The sequence below is a fragment of the Protopterus annectens genome, chromosome 13.part0 (genome assembly GCF_019279795.1).
Source record: "Protopterus annectens isolate FY-2018-M chromosome 13.part0, PAN1.0, whole genome shotgun sequence".
Taxonomy (NCBI): domain Eukaryota; kingdom Metazoa; phylum Chordata; order Ceratodontiformes; family Protopteridae; genus Protopterus; species Protopterus annectens.
Genome location: NC_056747.1, coordinates 384,762,317 through 384,782,112, shown reverse-complemented (window position 1 = coordinate 384,782,112; position 19,796 = coordinate 384,762,317). Strand labels below are relative to the sequence as shown.

General features: G+C 50.6%; 1 protein-coding gene and 2 non-coding genes across 3 annotated transcripts in view; all 3 read right to left on the bottom strand.

The window, feature by feature from the left end:
- Nucleotides 1-19,796, bottom strand: part of GAMT (guanidinoacetate N-methyltransferase) — a 306,917-nt gene that overhangs the window by 133,571 nt on the left and 153,550 nt on the right. The window lies entirely within an intron of this gene.
- On the bottom strand, nt 1,740-5,471 carry LOC122788509. The gene has a single exon (XR_006362706.1). It is a non-coding gene; the product is annotated as a 28S ribosomal RNA (ribosomal RNA).
- Nucleotides 5,863-6,016, bottom strand: LOC122788519. Its single transcript, XR_006362715.1, has one exon. It is a non-coding gene; the product is annotated as a 5.8S ribosomal RNA (ribosomal RNA).

Sequence of the window (19,796 nt, the reverse complement as noted above, 5' to 3'; positions counted from 1 at the left end):
CCCTCACACCTGCCTGGAAGGAGCACTCCTGGTCCCACGGCCTTCCGCCAGATGCTCCCCTGAGGACTTCCGTCAGGGGAGTTCCGCCTGACCTGCCTCAACTGGGTAGGAGCACTCCTGGCCCCTGCAACCTTGAGCCAGACTTTCCCTTGGGGGCGTGACCTGGACCCTCGCACCCAGGAGGGAGCGCTCCATGCCCGGATGCCTTATGCCGCCCTTCCCTTCCAGACTTCCACAGGGCTGGACACCCCCTCCGGCCTTCCATTTCCACTTGGGCGGGAGCACTCTTTTCCTGGGTTGCATATCTCCTGGAGGCTGACTAACCCTGCCGTGTCCCCGTGCCCACTGAGCCTCTCAGGGGGACCTCGATCCCGGCCAACCTCGCAGAACTCCACTCGGCCACCGAGGGGCAGCCATGCTCCCATCGGGACTTCCACGTCCTCCTCCTTTCCCGTCCAGAGCATTCTGGGGACTTTGCCACATTTCAAGGGACGCCGTCCTGTACCGCACAAGAACGGACTCCTTACACCTGCCTGGAAGGAGCGCTCCTGGTTCTGCGGCCTTCCACCAGATGCTCCCTTGAGGACTTCCACTGGGAGGCTCCACCTGACCCCCTTCAACCAGGCAGGAGTACTCCTGGCCCCACAACCTTGAGCCAGACGCTCCCTTGGGGGCATGACCGGGACCCTCACACCCAGGAGGGAGCGCTTCCATGCCCGGATGCTTTCTAGACTTCCATCACGGAGGGGGCCCTGGTCCAGACCCCCTCACCCAGGCAGCAGCTCTCACAGCCTGGCTGTTTTCCATCTCTCTCTCTCTCCGTTAAGGACTTCCATGGGGAGAGACTCCCTCATGGCTTCCACTTCTACGCAGGTGGGAGAGCACTTTTCCCAGGTTACATCACTCCTGGAGGCTGCCAAATCATAATGCGTCAACCCTGCTCTCGGAGCCCCTCAGAGGAGCTTCCCACTGATACTTCTAGCCTTGTGGAACTCTGCTGGGCTGTGAGGCCTGAGCCAGACCCTAATCCAGACTTCCCTGATGCCGGTTCTCCCCTTTGCCCTCCATCTAGGGCTTTCAAACTTGCACAGGACATGGCCCCTGGTCCCTGCATCTCGGCCCATTTCGTCTCACACCTTCAACTCACTCTTCTGCAGCACCAGTGCTGACAGATTTGCTTCACTTAGAGTCTTCTATCTCCTGCCCCCTTGCCTCCTGAGTGGTGCACTTTGCAGTGCGGCATCCCTGCAGTGCCGGGTGAAGGACTGGAGGCTGACCTGGCACCTGTGGATGGTACCGGTTGTGAGACGGCACGGCGGCCATATCTCTGCACCCCTGGGAACTGGGTGGATGGGATCCCGGATCTGGTTTCCCTAGATAGACCTCTGCTCTCTCCCGGGAGACACGCACCTGCTGCCGGGTCGCCCCTCCGGGGATGACCCTTAAGCCCGAGGATGCAATCTTCAACCCCATCCACGCCAGTAGGGGTTTTGGTTATCTGGACAGAGGTTCGGAGGGTGCGGAGCGAGGGGCACGACTAGGGACCTCCTCCTGTGGGGGACGCTCCTCTGCCGGGTTGCACCTGGACCACGCTCCCTCCATCCCCCAGCCAGACCCCACGCCCGCCGGCGAGGAACAAAGTCCCAAAGACTATCGGGACAAACGGGGAGGGCAGGCCCAGCCGGCCTGAGACAGGTCCCCCCTCCTCATGAGAGAACGGATCCTGTCCCCCGCCTGCGACAAAAGCTTGGCTTGAGGACTGACTTTCAATAGATTGCAGCTTTTTGCTGCTCTGCTAATTACGAAACCCTGACCCAGAATCAGGTCATCATCTATGAATGATTTAGCACCTGGTTCCTCAGGAACGTGTGGTGCACTGCTGGAGAGAGGCGGCCCCCTTCCGTCAGCGCTTCAACCGAGTTACAAGCGGCACTCCTCACCGACCTTGCGGATGGCTGTCCCTGGCCAACCGGAGTTCCACTGCACTAAAGTATTGTTACATTTAGGCAGGATTCTGACTTAGAGGCATTCAGTCATAATCCCACAGATGGTAGCTTTGTACCATTGGCTCCTCAGCCAAGCACATACACCAAATGTCTGAATCTGTGGTTCCTCTCGTACTGAGCAGGATTACTATCATAACAACATATCATTAATAGGGTAAAGCTAACCTGTCTCACGACGGTCTAAACCCAGCTCACGTTCCCTATTAGTGGGTGGGCAATCCAACGCTTGGTGAATTCTGCTTCAGAATGACAGGAAGAGCCAACATCGAAGGATCAAAAAGCGACATCGCTACGAATGCTTGGCTGCCACAAACCAGTTATCCCTGTGGTAATTTTTCTGACGCCTCCTGCTTAAAACCCAAAAAGCCAAAAGGATCATGAGGCCCCACTTTCATGGTCTGTATTCATACTGAAAATCAAGATCAAGCGAGCTTTTGCCCTTCTGCTCTATGGGAGGTTTCTGTCCTCCCTGAGCTCACCTTAGGACACCTGCATTACTCTTTGACAGTCAAACTCCCCACCTGACGCTGTCCTTGGAGTGGGTTGCACCCAGATGCTCAGGCACTTAGAGCCAGAAATGAGAGCCCCAGTGAGGCTCACGCCCCCGCCTCACTGGGTATGTAAAAAATGATAAGAGTAATGGTATTTCATCGGTGGCCGAGGCCTCCCACTTTTTCTACACCTCACATGTCTCTTCACAGTGCCAGACTAGAGTCAAGCTCAACAAGGTCTTCTTTCCCTGCTGATTCTGCCAAGCCCGTTCCCTTGGTTGTGGTTTCGCTAGATAGTAGGTAGGGACAGTGGGAATCTCATTCATCCATTCATGCGCGTCACTAATTAGATGATGAGGCATTTGGCTACCTTAAGAGAGTCATAGTTACTCCTGCCATTTACCCGCGCTTCATTGAATTTCTTCACTTTGGCATTCAGAACACTGGGCAGAAATCACATTGTGTCAACACCCATCTTGGGCCTTTGTGATCCTTTGTTTTAGTTAAACAGTCGGATTCCCCCGGTCCACACAAGTTCTAAGTCAGCTGCTAGCTGCCGGACGATGCAGGACACCATTCAGGACCGGCGCACGCCACAGCCGGGGCAATCCACAGGAAGGTTCCAGCGTGTGTTCAGAGTCACCGCCGCCATCCACCCGTCCCCCCTGAGGGGGGGCACGGCAAGGGGGCAATGCCTTGTCCAGCGGCAGCACTCACCCAGTCCCTCTTCTCACCCGAGCCCGACTGACCCAGCCCTTAGAGCCAATCCTTATCCTGAAGTTACGGATCTGGCTTACCGACTTCCTTTACCTACATTGTTCTTAACATGCCAGAGGCTGTTCACCTTGGAGACCTGCTACAGATATGGGTATGGCCAGGTGCGAGACTTACACCCTCTCACCTGGATTTTCAAGGGCTGGTGAGAGCTCACCAGACGCCAATAGAACCGCAACGCTTTCCAGGGCGCGTGCCCCTCTCACGGGGCGAACCCATTCCAGGGCGCCCTTGCCCTTTACAAAGAAAGAGAACTCTCTGAGCGGCCCCCGTCGGCTTCTCTGGGATCGTTGGCATCACCACACTAGATACCGTGAGGTGCCCATCTCCGCCACTCCGGATTCAGGGACTGAACCCGATTCCCTTTCGATCGGCCATCACTTCTCCCTTCCGAATGGAGCTCACCTATCTCTCAGGACCGACTGACCCATGTTCAACTGCTGTTCACATGGAACCCTTCTCCACTCCGGCCTTCAAAGCTCCCATTTGAATATTTGCTACTACCACCAAGATCTGCACCCGCAGTGGCTCCACCCGGGCCCTTGCCCTGGGCTTCAGTGCCACCGCAGTGGCCCTCCTACTCATCATGGCATAGCCCCTCAGCTCCCAGCACCAGCAGCAGCCGGGTATGGGCCCGACACTCCAGCGCCATCCATTTTCAGGGCTAGTTGATTCGGCAGGTGAGTTGTTACACATTCCTTAGCAGATTCTGACTTCCATGGCCACTGTCCTGCTGTCTATATCAACCAACACCTTTTCTGGGGTCTGATGAGCATCAGCATTGGGCACCTTAACCCGGCGTTCACTTCATCCCACTGTGCCAGTTCTGCTTACCAAAAGTGGCCCACTGGGCGCTCTCATTCCACGCCCGGCTCCAAGCCAGCGAGTCGGGCTTCTTATCCATTTAAAGTTTGAGAATAGGTTGAGATTGTTTCAGCCCCAAGACCTCTAATCATTTGCTTTACCAGATAAAACTGCATCCGCCGAGTGCCAGCTATCCTGAGGGAAACTTCAGAGGGAACCAGCTACTAGATGGTTCGATTAGTCTTTCACCCCTATACCCAAGTCAGACGACCGATTTGCACATCAGGACGGTTATGGACCTCCACCAGAGTTTCCTCTGGCTTCGCCCTGCCCAGGTATAGTTCACCATCTTTCAGTTCCCACCAGGTGCGCTCACGCTCCACCTCCCCGATGGTACAGGTGAGATGGGCCGGCGGTGTGCCCCCCACGTGGGGCGGGTGGGTTCCGCCTCAGCCGGTGCTTACTGGCCCTCACTTTCATTGCACCGTGGGGTCTCCTGTCCACCCTCGGACTCGCACGCCTGTTAGACTCCTTGGTCCGTGTTTCAAGATGGGACGGGTCGGTCACCATCACCCTGGGAACCCGAGATGAGCCTTGCAGTCAGGCCGCATTGAGGGCAGTCCAGCCCAGTCAACAGTCCCACCGGGAGCCCCCAGCCCCCACCGAGAGGGCGGGGGTAGATGCAGCGGTAGTCATCTCCCATGACCCCCGGGCACGGCGAGGGCTGATGCTGCAGGCTGTAACACTCCACTACGATGAGGGAAGCCACCTTCCGCATGGCCTTCTCAGTCGACCCGGAGCTGATCGCGGTGCACGACCACAGAGGAAATGCACCTGATGGTGACCAGCATGCTAGGGGACAGTCCCCCAACCCCTGGATGTGGAGGGGAACCGCCTCACCCATCCGGCCAGCGCACCCGCCATGATGAATCCTCCTGGTGGACCACGCGGACCCCACCCATTTACCTCTGAACAGTTTCACGCCCTCTTGAACTCTATCTCTTCAAAGTTCTTTTCAACTTTCCCTTACGGTACTTGTCTGCTATCGGTCTCATGCCAGTGTTTAGCCTTAGATGGAGTTTACCACCCACTTTGGGCTGCATTCACAAACAACCCGACTCCAGGAAGACCTGTTCCTGATGTGCCAGGGGCCGCCACCGGCCTCACACCATCCACGAGCTGAGCCTCGATCACAAGGACTTGGGCCCCCTGGGCGGCACTGGGGAGACAAACTTCCATATGCCACATTTCCCCTTCACCCATCGCCCGGGCAGGGATTTGGTGCTGGGCTATTCCCTCTTCACTCACCATTACTGAGGGAATCCTGGTTAGTTTATTTTCCTCCGCTTAGTAATATGCTTAAATCCGGCGGGTCGCCACGTCTGATCTGAGGTCGCGTACAGTGCATGGTCACAGGGGGGTCAGCAGGGACCTCAGGGGCGGACAGACTACCCATCCTCCATTGGCCCCCACACACCCACTCCCCACAACCAAACTCCAAGAGATGGAGGACAGCCAACACAGCCTCGGTATGCAGGCAGGTGTCAGGCTCCACACCAGGAGGGCAGCCTGGTGGTGGTACCACAGACAACCTCCATGGGCAGGCCAGACACGCACCAGCTCCATCCCATCCTCAGACAGGCTTCCTGGCTCTGGGTGGCAGGGGGCTATTCCTCCATCCACATCTCTCCCTGGGGGCACAGGGGGGGCCTGCAGCAGGCTCCCTCGACTCCCCGGCCGCACCTTCGACAGTGACCAGACACACCCATGGGCGATGGAAGCCACGACGACCCTCAGACAGGCGTAGCCCCAGGAGTAACTCGAGACCACAAAGTGCATTCAAAGTGTCAATGATCAATGTGTCCTGCAATTCACATTAGTTCTCACAGCTAGCTGCGTTCTTCATTGATGCACGAGCTGAGTGATCCACTGCTCAGAGTCGTAGAGTTCTCATTCGCCATGGGCACTGCTGCCCTCCTGGCATCGCACCTCAATATGTGGGTGCCCAGACCAGGGTTACTGGCCCCACATCACAGAGCAGCAGGGAGTCCCACAGCAGCTGGCACGTAGCCACACCGCAGACCTTCTGGGTCTCTGAACCTGCACCCCGCGTGGAACGGGGCATCCTTCACAGGTACCCATGACTGACATCGAAGGGACAGGACTCCATTGTGAAACCCCCGGGGTGGCCCCGCAAGGCAAGAGGGAAGGCCACCTGCCCCCTGCCGGGACTGCACCCTCTCCCTCCCACTACCGCATGGGGAGCCAACCACCTCCGGGGCGCACGGTGGACTGCACCATTGGGCCAGGCACACCCTCCACCACCATCCCCTCATGGCAGCAATGGAGCATAGAGACACAGAGGACCAGGGCAGTGGGGCGAGGAGAAGCCCTGGTATCCGGGGACAGCAACGTCCCAGGACTCACGACGTTAATGATTCTTCCGCAGGTTCACCTATGGAAACCTTGTTATGACTTTTACTTCTTCTAGATAGTCAGGTTTGATCGTCTTCTTGGTGCACCACCGGGGCTGTGACCGACTCCATCGGGCTGATCCGAGGATGTCACTAAACCATTCAATCGGTAGTAGCGACAGGCGGTGTGTACAAAGGGGCAGGGACTTAATCAACGTGAGCTTATGACCCGCACTTACTGGGAATTCCTCGTTCACACAGAATAATTGCAATATCCAGTCCCTATCACAAATGGGGTTCAGCAGATTACCTGGACCTGTTGGCCAAGGGTAGACACACGCTGATCCATTCACTGTAGCACACGTGCAGCCCCAGACATCTAAGGGCATCACAGACCTGTTATTGCTCAATCTTGCGTGGTTGAAAGCCACTTGTCCCTTTAAGAAGTTGGAGACGACCGCACTGGGCTGCATAACTATTTAGCATGGCGAAGTCTCGTTTGTTATCGGAATTAACCAGGCAAATCACTCCGTCAACTAAGAACGGCCATGCACCACCACCCACAGAATTGAGAAAGAGCCATCAGTCTGTCAATCCTTTCCGTGTCTGGGCTGGGTGCGGTTTCCGGTGTTGAGTGAAATTAAGCCGCAAGCTCCACTCCTGGTGGTGCCCTTCCATCAATTCCTTTAAGTTTCAGCTTTGCAACCAGACTCCCTCCAGAAACCAAAGACTTTGGTTTTCCGGACGCTCCCCGGTGGGTCATGGGAATAATGCCGCCGGATCACTAGTTGGCATCTTTTATGGTTGGAACTACAACGGTATCTGATCGTCTTCGAGCCTTCGACTTTTGTTCTTGATTAATGAAAATATTCTTGGCAAATGCTTTCGTTCGTCTTGCGCCAGTCCAAGAATTTCACCTCTAGTGGCACAATACGAATGCCCCCAGCCATCCCTCTTAATCATGGCCCCAGTTCCGAAAACCAACAAATTAGAACTGGAGTCCTATTCCATTATTCCTAGCTAAAGTATTCAGGTGACCAGACTGCTTTGAACCCCCGGGACACTCAGTTAAGAGCATCAAGGGAGCGCCGAGAGGCAGTGGCTGGGACAGGCGGTAGCTCACCTCACGGTGGACCACCAGCCTGATCCCAAGATCCAACTACAAGTTTTTTAACTGCAGCAACTTTAATATATGCTACTGGAGCTGGAATTACCGCAGCTGCTGGCACCAGACTTGCCCTCCAATAGATCCTCATTAAAGGATTTAAATTGTACTCATTCCAATTACAGGGCCTCAAAAGAGTCCTGTATTGTTATTTTTTTGTCACTACTTCCCCGAGTTGGGAGTGGGTAATTTGCACGCCTGCTGCCTTCCTTGGATGTGGTAGCTGTTTTCAGGCTCCCTCTCTGGAATTGAACCCTGATTCCCCTTTACCCGTGGTCATCATGGTAGGCACAGGTACTACCATCGAAAGTTGATAGGGCAGACATTCGAATGTCGTGTCACCGCCACTAGGGCATGCAATCGGCCTGAGTTTATCTAGAGTCACCAAAGCTGCCAGGCCGAGACGCGGACTGGTTTTGGTCTGATAAATGCATGCATCCCCAGAGGTCAGTGCTCATCAGCATGTATTAGCTCTAGAATTACCACAGTTATCGAAGTAATGCTGGAGCGATCAAAGGAACTGTAACTGATTTAATGAGCCATTTGCAGTTTCACTGTAATGCCCGTGTGCACCGAGACTTGCTTGGCTTAATCTTTGAAACAAACATATGCTACTGGCAGGATCAACCAGAAGGAGCACCTTGTCGGGTGGGCAGAGATGAGGGACCGGATCCCACACCTCTGCCGACAGGAGGGGTCCCTCTCCCTGCAGCGGGGGGCACCACAGGTGCTGGTCGTGGACCCACAACCATGACCCCGGAGGGCCACAGGAAGGCGCAGTGTGCATCAGCGCTATAGCTAGAGAAAGGGGAATACAGCCCTACATAGTTCAGCCTTACACGGATGCCTGGGATGACAACCGTGTCACAGGACTCCTATGCCTCAGCCTGGGCTCATCAGTCTCACCTAAACTTCTGCCCTAAGGGGCATGGAGTGCTCCGCACCCTAACCGCACCTCGCTCCTGGGGTGGAGAAGTTCAACCCACAAGCCATGACCCACAGAGCCACGCCGCAGGTGCCCTCCACCAGTGGGAGTCGGTTGGCCCGATCAATCGATAGACAGTGGGAAAGGGCACCACTATAATACGGGGACAACTGGCAGGACATTCTCACCGGGGCTGGTACCCAGACTTGACCTTTGACGAAAAACCTCTTTCTCCCTTAACTCGTGGAGACTGCCAAATCATGCTGGATCATAGAAGCATGCTGGGCGATCGGGGGAGTGAATATGCAGAGTATGACCACCCCTGCAGAACTCCCTTTGGCCCCAGAGGGGCAATTACGCTCTCATACGGACTTCCAAGTCCACCTCCTTTCTGATCCAGGGTTACTCTAGGAACTTTGCGATTTTTCAAGAATGCCTTTGAGAACAGGGCGGGGTCAGATGCCTGAATGGCCAGGAGCTCTCTGGACCTTCAGGCCTATGCATGAAGCACTCTTAACGACTTCTGTAAGACTCTACCATGGCGGCCCCCCCTTTCGACCATGCAGAGAGACTTCTTTACCCAGATGCAGTGCAAGGCTCACCTCGGGGACCTCGCCACCTCCATGACCCCTGCAGGCTGCTTAATCATGCCATGTCTCTGTGCCCTGGATGCCTCTCAGCGGGAGCTCTTTTTGACCCTGGGCGCCCTCGCAGAACTCCCCTCGGCCGCTGAGGGGCAGGCTCACTCTTATCGGGACTTCCGAGCCCCCTCCTTTCCAGTCCAGTACAACATGGTCCCAGTCTTCCCGCATATCCCCTACAGACTGCCTAACTGTGCACAGAACTCCTCTCAGCCTCCGAGGGGCAGGGCCTGCTCTCATCAGGACTTTCGAGCACCCCTCCTATCCAGTCCAGAACACCATGGTCCTAGTCTTCACGCATATCCCTTGCAGGCTGCCTAACCAAGCTGTGTCTCAGTGCCCTGGATGCCTCTCAGCGGGACCTCCCTCCGATCCCTGCCACATTCACGGAACTCCCCTCGGTCGCCGAGGGGCAGGCCCACTCTCATCTGGACTTCCAAGCCCCTCTCCTTTCCGTTCTAGAACACCACAATCTCAGTATTCCCACATATCCCCTGCAGGCTGCCTAACCGTGCCATGTCTCCATGCCCTGGATACCTCTCAGCAGGACCGCCCTCCGATCCTCACGGAACTCTCCTCAGCTGCCGAGGGGCAGGCCCGCTCTCATTGGGACTTCCGAGCCCCCTTCTTTCCAGTCCAGAGCCATTCTGGGGACCTTGCCGCATTTTGGGGACGCTGTCCCGTAATGGCCGAGGATGAAACCCTCACACTTCCCTGGCAGGAGGGCTCTGTGCCCAGATGCCTTCAGCCGCTCTCCCCCTCAGACTTCTGCAGGGGTGGACTCACCCTCCTAGCTCACCCGGGAAGGAGAGCTCCTGGTCCCGTGGCTTTCTGCAGGACAATCCCCTGAAACTTCAGAACCACCGGGGGCACGCTCTCATCGCCCTTGCACCCAGGGAGGAGAGCTCAATGCCCAGGCGCCTTCCGATGCGCTCCCCTTCCGACTTCCACAGGGGTGGACTCAGCCCTCCTTGCTCACACGGGAAGGAGAGCTCCTGGTCCCGTGGCTTTCCACAGGATGATCCCCTGAAAATTCCAAACCACTGGGGAGCTTACTGTCGGCACCCTTGTACCCTTGGAGGAGCGCTCCATGCCCAGGAGCCTTCCTCTGCTCTCCCCATCTGACTTCCACAGGGGGGACTCACCCACCGACTTCACCCAGGAAGGAGAGCTCCTGGTCCCGTGGCTTTCAGCAGGATAAACCCCTGAAACTTCTGAACCATCGGGGGGTTGCGCTCTTGGTGCCCTCTCACCAAGATGGAAGCAATCCATGCCCGGGAGCCTTCCGCCGCTCTCCCCCTCCAATCCGGTCCAGAGCACCATGGTCCACCTCTCCCGCATATCCCCTACAGGCTGCCTAAATGGGCTGTGTCTCCGAGCACTCTCGGTCTCCCACCAGGATCTCCCTCCATTTTTGGCCGACCTTGCGGAACTCCCTTCAGCCGCCGACCAGCAGCCGCGACCTCATCGGGACTTCCACGTCCCCCTCCTTTCCCATGCATATACATGTGAGGGACTTTGCCACATTTTGCAGATGCCATCCCGGCCGGGCACGGAACCCTCACACCTCCCTGGCAGGAGCGCTCCATGCCTGGGCACCTTACGCCACTCTCCCCCTCTGACTTCCATAGGGGTGGATTCACCCTCCTAACTCACCTGGGAAGGAAAGCTCCTGGTCCTGCGGCTTTCCACAGGACGATCCGCTGACACTTCCAAACCAGTGGTGGGGTGCTCTTGGTTCCCTCGCAACCAGGGAGGAGCACTCCCTGCCCGGGAGCCTTCCGCTCCTCTCCCTTCTGACTTCCACAGGGGGGACTCACCCACCAAGTTCACTCAGGAAGGAGAGCTCCTGGTCCTGCTGCTTTCCACAGGACAATACCCTGACACTTCCGAACCACCAGGGGGTGTGCTCTCATTGCCCTCGCACCCAGGGGGGAGTGCTCCATGCCCAGGCACCTTACGTTGCTCTCTACTTCTGACTTCCAGAGGGGGGACTCACCCACTGTGTTCACCTGGGAAGGAGAGCTCCTGGTCCCATGGCTTTCCAGAGGACGATCCTCTGACACTTTCAAACCACCAGTGGTGCGCTCTCGGCTCCCTTGCATCCAGGGGGGAGCGCTCCTTGCCCGGGAACCTTCCGACGCTCTCCCCCTCCAATCCAGTCCAGAGCACCATGGTCCACCTCTTCCGCATATCCCCTGCAGGCTGCCTAACCGGGCCCTGTCTCTTAGCCCTCGTGGCCTCTCACCGGGGCCTCCTTCTGTTTTTGTCCAACCTTGTGGAACTCCCCTCACCCTCTGGGGGGCAGCCAAGCTCCCATTGGGACTTCCACATCCCACCTCCTTTCCCGTCCAGAGCTATTCTGGGGGCTTTGCCACATTTCAGGAATGCTGGTCTGGACCCCCTCACCCAGGCAGCAGCTCTCACAGCCCTTACGTTATCTGTCTCTCTCTCCCTTAAGGACTTCCATGGGGAGGGACCCCCTCATGGCTTCCACTTCTACCCAGGTGGGAGAGCTCTTTTCCCAGGATACATAACTCCTGGAGGCTGCCAAATTGTAATGTGTCAACCCTGCCCTTGGAACCCTTCAGGGGAGCTTCCCACGGATCCTTCCAGCCTTGTGGAATTCTGATGGCCACAAAGCCTCAGCCAGACCATCATCCAGACTTCCGTGTGCCCCTGCTCTCCACTCCAGATTACCTCCTGGGACTTTGCAATATTTCGGAGATGCAGTCTTAAGGACTTCAATCGGGAGGGACCCCTCGTGGCTTCCACTTCTACATGGCAAGACAGCTCTTTTCCTTTTTTTACATACCATGTTTCTTTCTAAATAAGACCTAACCAGAAGTTTTACATACCATATTTCTTTCTAAATAAGACCAGAGTAAGGCCTAGCATGGTTTTTCCAGCGTGTTCATGATATAAGCCCTACACCAAAAATAAGCCCCAGTTCCGATTCTTACTGTAACCTAATCATCACTCACACTTGACGGTTGAGATTCTTGGCCCATAAACCCACGCAGGTGTACTTTGATAGGTCAAAGTACAGACAACGTGCCGGAAGCGCGTGCTCATGGTAAGGAGCAGCTGTGGTAGTGTCTTCTTTTCATAACCGGTGCTATTTTGTGTTGCCACTCCGGTCACGTAAGTCTCCAATTAACCACCCCCCCAGACAAGATGAGTGCAAAAAGAAAGAGCTATTCCATCGAGTACAAGAAAGGAATCGTGGAGGACACTCGTGGAAAGAACCTGACGGCTTTCGGTAAAGAGAAGAAGTTAGATCTCTGAATGGTCTGAAAATGGCAAGCAGCGTACGTTAACCTCAGTCAACAGGCCGACGAGGGAAAAGCTAAGAAGTGTAAGTGTGGATCAGATCAGCAACCATTATTTCCTGAGCTTGAAAACATCATCTGTGAGTGGATTGCTAACAGGAGGGCAAAGGCTTTGGTTGTGCACAGGGCTGATATTCAAGCAACTCCCCTTGCAAAAGCACCACAGTTAGAAATATCCCCAGAAGAATTCAACACATCACAACATTGGCTGGATGGCTTCCTTCAGCGATATGAGCTGTCTCTAAGAAGATCAACAACACTGCTCAAGCTGGAAGATACTGGTACGTGTTACCTGTATTTTGGCAATTCATCTAGATGGAAAGAAAACCCCACCTCTAATAATTAGTAAGGGCAAGAAAGATAAAATTGAACGTGTTTCAGGCATTTACATTCTTGAAACCTAAAAAGCCTGGTGCACACAAGCAGTTATAAGGAAGTAGATCGATGTAATGCTGCCACTTGTTTTGCGAGGTGGCGAAAGAGGTCTGCTAGTCTGGGATTCAGCCAGCACTCACCAAGCTAAAGAAACAAAAAAATTCCTAGCACGGAGGAGAATAGATCAAATAATGATTCCCGCAGGAATGACTGCCTATTTCCAGACTCTTGATACTGCAATAAATAAGCCATTCAAGGACCATCTGCACATGGAACTCAATGACTACATTGAAAATAGAATAGACAGAAATCAGCATGGAAACTTTGTGAAGCCTAGTCTGCAAGAGGCCGTGACTTGGGTGAAAAATTCATGGGATAAAAATCACTGACAGCTGTGTTGCCAGTGCACTACGAGCAGGCTACTTGGACAAGCAGTGCTCATTTAAGTAGAGCTCAATTGCTAGGCATGACAGACTGGGGCCAATGTTGCTACAGTAAATGAAGTCGCAAGAAATTCAGGCTGGAATTCAGGGGTTGGACACTTATGACAATGTCCCAGAAGAAGATGACATGACTGTATTTGAATAACTGTGAAAGCCAAGGTGCAGATATTCTGGAGTTGAAATGTTTGTTGCACTGTTTATGTAGACTTCTCACACAACTGTCAACACGTTATTAGAACTGTTGTCCAATAATAGAAAGGCAAAAAATAAATGTCAATTTGTGTACATGAAGAAATGTCAATTTTTAATGAAAAAAACTCCAGAGGCACACCACGACAAACGGAGCCGACCTGATGAAAACCTTTTTATTCACACAAAGAGCACAGAACAATGGCCAATAAGCACTTTCACGTTTCTCTGAACGCTTCTTCAGACTTAAAAAGTACTCCTTCTATAGTAAATCAATATACAGGCAGGTTTAACCAGCTTGCACCAATCAAAATCATCCCATTACATCGTTAATTAATGCAGTAATCAAAAATCAATTAAATCATCTCTGCCTGGTAATGCTTACAATACTGAAGAATGTAGTGTGTCATCACATAATGCATATAGAAAGCATATGCAAATGTGTGCATGCAATTAAAACATATATATATCTACACACACATACATACACTAACTAATAAAATGTGCATAGAAAATATATATAACAAGATACAACCATTGACATATAAAATATGGGCATTCATATAAATGTCCTACATCTATAAACATGTTTATTCCAGCCATTTAACATTCATAATGTCAGTAAAATTTCATTACCATAAAATCTGCTATTCCATATAAAAACTGCTATTCCATAAAAACTTCATACTCATGTATATATAAAAACATGTAATCATACTTGTGTACCAAGGTAATAAATAGGGGTTTGCCCATTAAAAGTGACTAGTGAGTAAGGGGTCTATCTTTAAGGAAGGGTTTCAGTGAAACCTTATACTTTAGGCCGTGTAACCTATCTGCTTGTAACCTCAGGATCCATCTAGCTTCCTGCTTCTCAGTATGGTTCCTGACATCACCTAACCTCGCTGTTTTGTATATTAATTCCATCACTGTTAACCGAAACTTGTGTGTTGTATATGTATGCATTACATGTCTTGCAAGAGCATTACTCTCTTATTCTCTACTGATGGCATAAATGTGTTCCCAAACATGCTCTCAGCATTCTATTGGTTTTGCCAACATAGAAGCAACTACATATCTGACATACAGCTAGCTACACGATATCTCTTTTCTTACAGTCTGCATATATCTTAAAAGAAAATACATGACCTGTGTCAGGGTTAAAAATTCCTTGCTCCCAAACATGAAACTGCAATGGTTGCATGACCTACATGGAAATGTCCCTACTCTGACAGATCTGGTCCTATTGCTTCCAGTCTTCTCATAGCACAATATCCTTTTCAGTGACTGAGTATTCCTGTTTGTGAGATTCAGTGTATTCCCTGCTGCTTCTCTGACTTTACTGTCCAAAGTGAGTATCTGCCAATTATTGTGAATGATCTCCTTAATCTTTCTACTATTGTTTGTGTAGGGTATCACTATCCTATTGATACTGCCAGTACCTCTGGTTCCATTAGTCTCTGTACATAATCTCTCTCTATTCCTCTTAATGTATGGTTTATCTGTGGTGTCCCTTCTGGTCACAATCTCATCATGAATATCATCAGTTTCACAGCTATGGTACCCTCTCTCCTTAAATTCATTCTCTAAACTGTCTAACCTGTGCTGAAACTCAGAATCTTCACTGGTGAGCCTGGAGGCCCTTAGGGCCTGACCTTTAACTATATTTCGATAGATGTGTGGAGGGTGCATGCTTGTGTGATGTAACAATGCATTCTTCCTACAAGTCTTCCTAAACATCTCTGTCTTTATCACTTCATCTTATTTACATACTAACACATCTAGAAATTCTATCTCTTTCTTGGACCAGTTCCCTGTAAAATAGAGAAAAGTGGTAGTGCCATTTATATACTCTATGAAACTTTTTAAACTATCTTCATCACCCTTCCAAACCAAAAATACATCATCTACGAAGCGTTTATAGTATTTGATCTGAGTTGTATACTGTGTATTCTGCATCACATAGGTGTCTTCCCAATACGCCATTACCAAATTGGCATAAGAGTCCCCATTGCTACACCTCTCAGTTGTAGAAAATAGTTGCCATCATATATAAAGACATTGTTATTCAAGATAACATCCATGAGCAATGCACATCTAATGATCAAATCTCCTGGCATACTTTTCTCTATCAGGAACAACCTCATATATTCAACACCTGTTTCATTTGGTATAGTAGTAAACAATGAGGTGACATCTAAACTAACTAACAAATTTGAGGATATATCACCTCCTGTTGTCACATACTCTGTCAGCGTTTCCAAGAAATGCTGAGTATCTCTAATCACTGTTGTCGCATCGACTACCTGTCTTAATTGCTTCTCAACATAAATAGATACAGACTCTGTTAGCCATCCTTTACTTGAGACAATGGGTCTCATGGCAGGATTTAGCATGCATTTGTGTACCTTAGGTAGTCCCCTTATAAAATACAGTTGTGTGCACTTACCATAAATGTAGATATTTGAGTGTATTCACTTTTGCAGTCCTCACATTTGGGTTATCTGCTTGCAGTAGCCCTCAGTCGGCCTGATTCTCAAAGTCTTGGGTCCTGTGCCGGTTGCTGTCTCATCTTCTGTGACATCAGGTAGTCAGGGGTATAAAGCATGCAGCCGACGCCATTAAATCAGTTTTTCTTGCCCCAGATGTCAGGTGCCCCTCTAATGGGAAGCAATTAAATATATATATATATTTATTTATTTATTTTTATTTATTTTACATTTGTTGACCGGGCTAGTCTAGCTGAATATATTTCCATTTTCAGTAGAGGCCCAGGGAGAAAAGCTCCACACAAGTTATTAACAAAAAAAAAAAGTAAAAAAATGACTGCAACAGTGAAACACGAAGAACATAGTATATATATATATATATATATATATATATATATATATATATATATATATATATATATATATATATACAAGGTTATACCAACAAAAAAGCAAATACACCAAAAATCTTTTAAGCATAGTAAAGGAGAGTAGAGGTATAGCCAAAAGAAGTCAGGGGGCTGGAGGGAGGGTAATCAGGACTGCAACAGTGAATACACTCGACATCTACATTTATAGTAAGTGTACACAACTGTACTATGTTCTTCGTGTTTCACTGTTGCAGTCATCACATTTGGGTAGATTCCCAAAGCTAAGGATGGGAGGGGGAATTTAGATAGCATTAGGACCAGCTATAAGGCCCTGCAGGACTGCAGTGGCAAAGCCAGCTCTGGATTTAGAGAAAATTCGTAAATGGTAATGCTTGGTGAAAGTATGTACAGAACTCCAAGTAGCAGCTTCTAGAATGTCCCTGTAGGGACACCTCTGAGAAAGGCTGTAGAAGTAGATGCAGCCCTGGTTGAATGGGGTCTAATCCCCTGTGGGATACGTTTTCCATGGTGCTTATAGCAGAAATGAATGCAATGGCCTATCCATTTAGAAATGGTTTGCTTTGAAATAGCCTTCCCCTCTGCCTCTGCAGTAAATGCCACCAGCAGTTGTTCAGATTTCCTTTGAGGTTTAGTCCTGTCCAAGTAAAATCTAAGTTGTCTGTGTACATCTAAGGAGTGCCGTATCCATTCCCTTTTGTTCTGTGGATTAGAAAAGAAGGTTGGCAAATGAATGGACTGATTAAGGGCCACACTGGATACCACCTTGGGCACGAAGGAGGGATTGGTCCTGAGGGACACCCTGTCCACATGAAAGATGATGAAAGGCTCCAATGCCATAAGGGCCTGTAATTCAGATACCCTTCTTGCTGAAGTGACTGCTAAAAGGAAGGCTGTTTTCCAAGAAAGGAATTTTAACTCTGCACTTGCAGCTGGCTCAAAAGGAGGAAGAGTGAGTTTTTCTGAAACAAAGTTAAGGTCCCAGGCTGGAGTTGGGGCTCTCCTGGGTGGTCTTAAGTTTTTGGCCCCTCTGAAGAACTGCTTGAGCAGTGGATGAGAGAAGAGGGGTGGTTCTGTGTTGTAATGAGCTGAAATGGCTGAGGCATGAATTTTGATGGAGGAAAAAGAAAGGCCCTTGTGAAGCATCTCAGTTAAGTATTGAAGAATCTGAGGTAAATTGGGTGCTGCTATGCCCATCCCTTGAGTTTGGTTCCAAGCACAGAATCTTTTCCATTTTTCAGCATAAGATTTTCTAGTACTAGGCCTCCTTGCCTCCAAAATGACATCCAACACTTGTTTACTGAGGGATGGTAACTGAGAGATTAGGTAATTAGCCAGGCTGCTAGGTTCAGGGTTTGAAGCTGAGGGGGCAAAATCTGGCTCTCCTGCTGTGACAGCAGGGTAGGGGTCTGTGGCAGGTGCCATGGAGCCAGCAGTGACAAACTGGGCAAGAGGGGGTACCAGTGTTGGTGTGGCCAGTCTGGTGCAATCAGTATTGTCCTTGGTATTTCCTATTTGATTTTTAGTAGTACTTTGGAGAGACAGAGGAGGAAAGGCATAAACTGATAGATTTTTCCAGCTGAAGGACAGGGCATCTACTTTCCAAGCTTGTTTGTGGGGAGTTCTTGTGCAGAATTTGTCCAATTGGTAGTTCTGGGGGGAGGCAAACAGGTCTATATCTGGGCTCCCCCATTTGTTTATTAACATGTTGAAAGTCTTTGGTTCCAGTTTCCACTCATGTGGGTCCATAAGATTTCTGCTTAGTTCGTCTGCCAGTGTATTTAGTTTTTCTGGCAGGAAATGAGCCTGTAGATGCACTTGGTAGCTCAAGGCTGTGTTCCACAGAGCCATGGCTAGTCTGCAGAGGGGGTAAGAATGGGTACCCTCCTGCTTGTTTATGTGTCACGTAACAGTGGTGGTGTCCGTCTTTACCATTAATTGTCCTGGACAAATGTGGTCCTTGAAGTCTGTCAGAGCATTCTGTACAGCTAACATTTCTTTTTGATTGATATGCAGGTGCATTTGACTTGGGTTCCATTTGCCCTGAATGCACTTCCCTGCCAGGTGAGCCCCCCATGCATAGTCTGATGCATCTGTTGTTAGAGTTTGGGCGGCAGGGGGTAGAGTGAATGGTAGTCCCTTGTTTTGGTGGCAGGCCTCTGCCCACCAAAGGAACTCTAACCGTAGGCAAGGTATGATAGGAATCATTGCTTCTAGATCCTGAGAATGTTGACACCATAGGCTTTCTAGATACCATTGTAGTTTCCTCATATGCAGTCTTGCATATGGAATTAGTAGAATGCAGGAGGCCATGAACCCCAAGGTTTGCAGTATTTGTCTTGCAGATAGCAGGGTTTTTGTGGCCATTAGTTTGAAGTAAGTTGTCAAATGAATCTTTCTCTGGCATGAGGAAAGCCATCTGAGAAGTTGTGTTCAAGCTTGCTCCCAGGAATAAGCAACTGACAGGGTACCAGATGTGATTTCTTTTTGTTTATGGTGTACCCCAGACAAGTTAGCACCTTTTATACAAATGCCAGGTCATTCAAAAGTATGTCCTGGCTTTCTGCCTGAATTAGACAATCGTTCAGGTATGGGTATATTTGGATATTTCTTTGCCTGCAAAATGCAATGACTGGAGCTAGGCACTTTGTGAATACCCCGGACGCAGTAGATAAGCCAAAGGGCAGTGCAGAGAACTGATAGTGCATGTAGCCTGCTTTGAAGCATAGGTATCGTCTGCAAGATTCCCAGATTGGGATGTGCAGGTAGGCTTCCTTTAAATTCAGTGTTGCCAACCAGTCATCTTTGTCTAGCATACGAAGCTACTGGTGAAGAGTTAGCATCTTGAATTTTGGAATCACCAAAAAGGTGTTTAAGATAGAAAGGTCCAGGATAGGATGCCATGAGTTGTCTTTTCTGGGTACCAGGAAAAGTCTTGAGTAGAAACCTTGTCCCTTTTCCTCCTCTGCTACAGTTTGAACAGCCTTTATGCTTAAAAGAGAGTACTTGTTTTTGAGCCTCTGCCCACTGATTTGGGGATAGATCTGGCCAACCGTTTGGGGTTGGTAATGTGTGGAAGTGAAATCTGTATCCTTGGGAAACTATATTTAAAACCCATTTGTCCTGGGTAATGAGTTCCCAGTTTTTTGCCTGCAGAGCAATCTTTCCCCCTAAAGGAGCAGTCAGTTGAGAAGTGCTTGGAAGATTTAAAGTTAAGTCATTGAGACAGTTTACCATAGAGGGGGGGGTCTTACTACTCCCTGATTTGGAAGTGGGAGCCCCCCACTGCTTAGTCCTGTGCATACCCTGGGATTGAAGCCTGGGTGTTCTCCTGGTTCTGGGTTTGGACTGAGAAGGCCTGG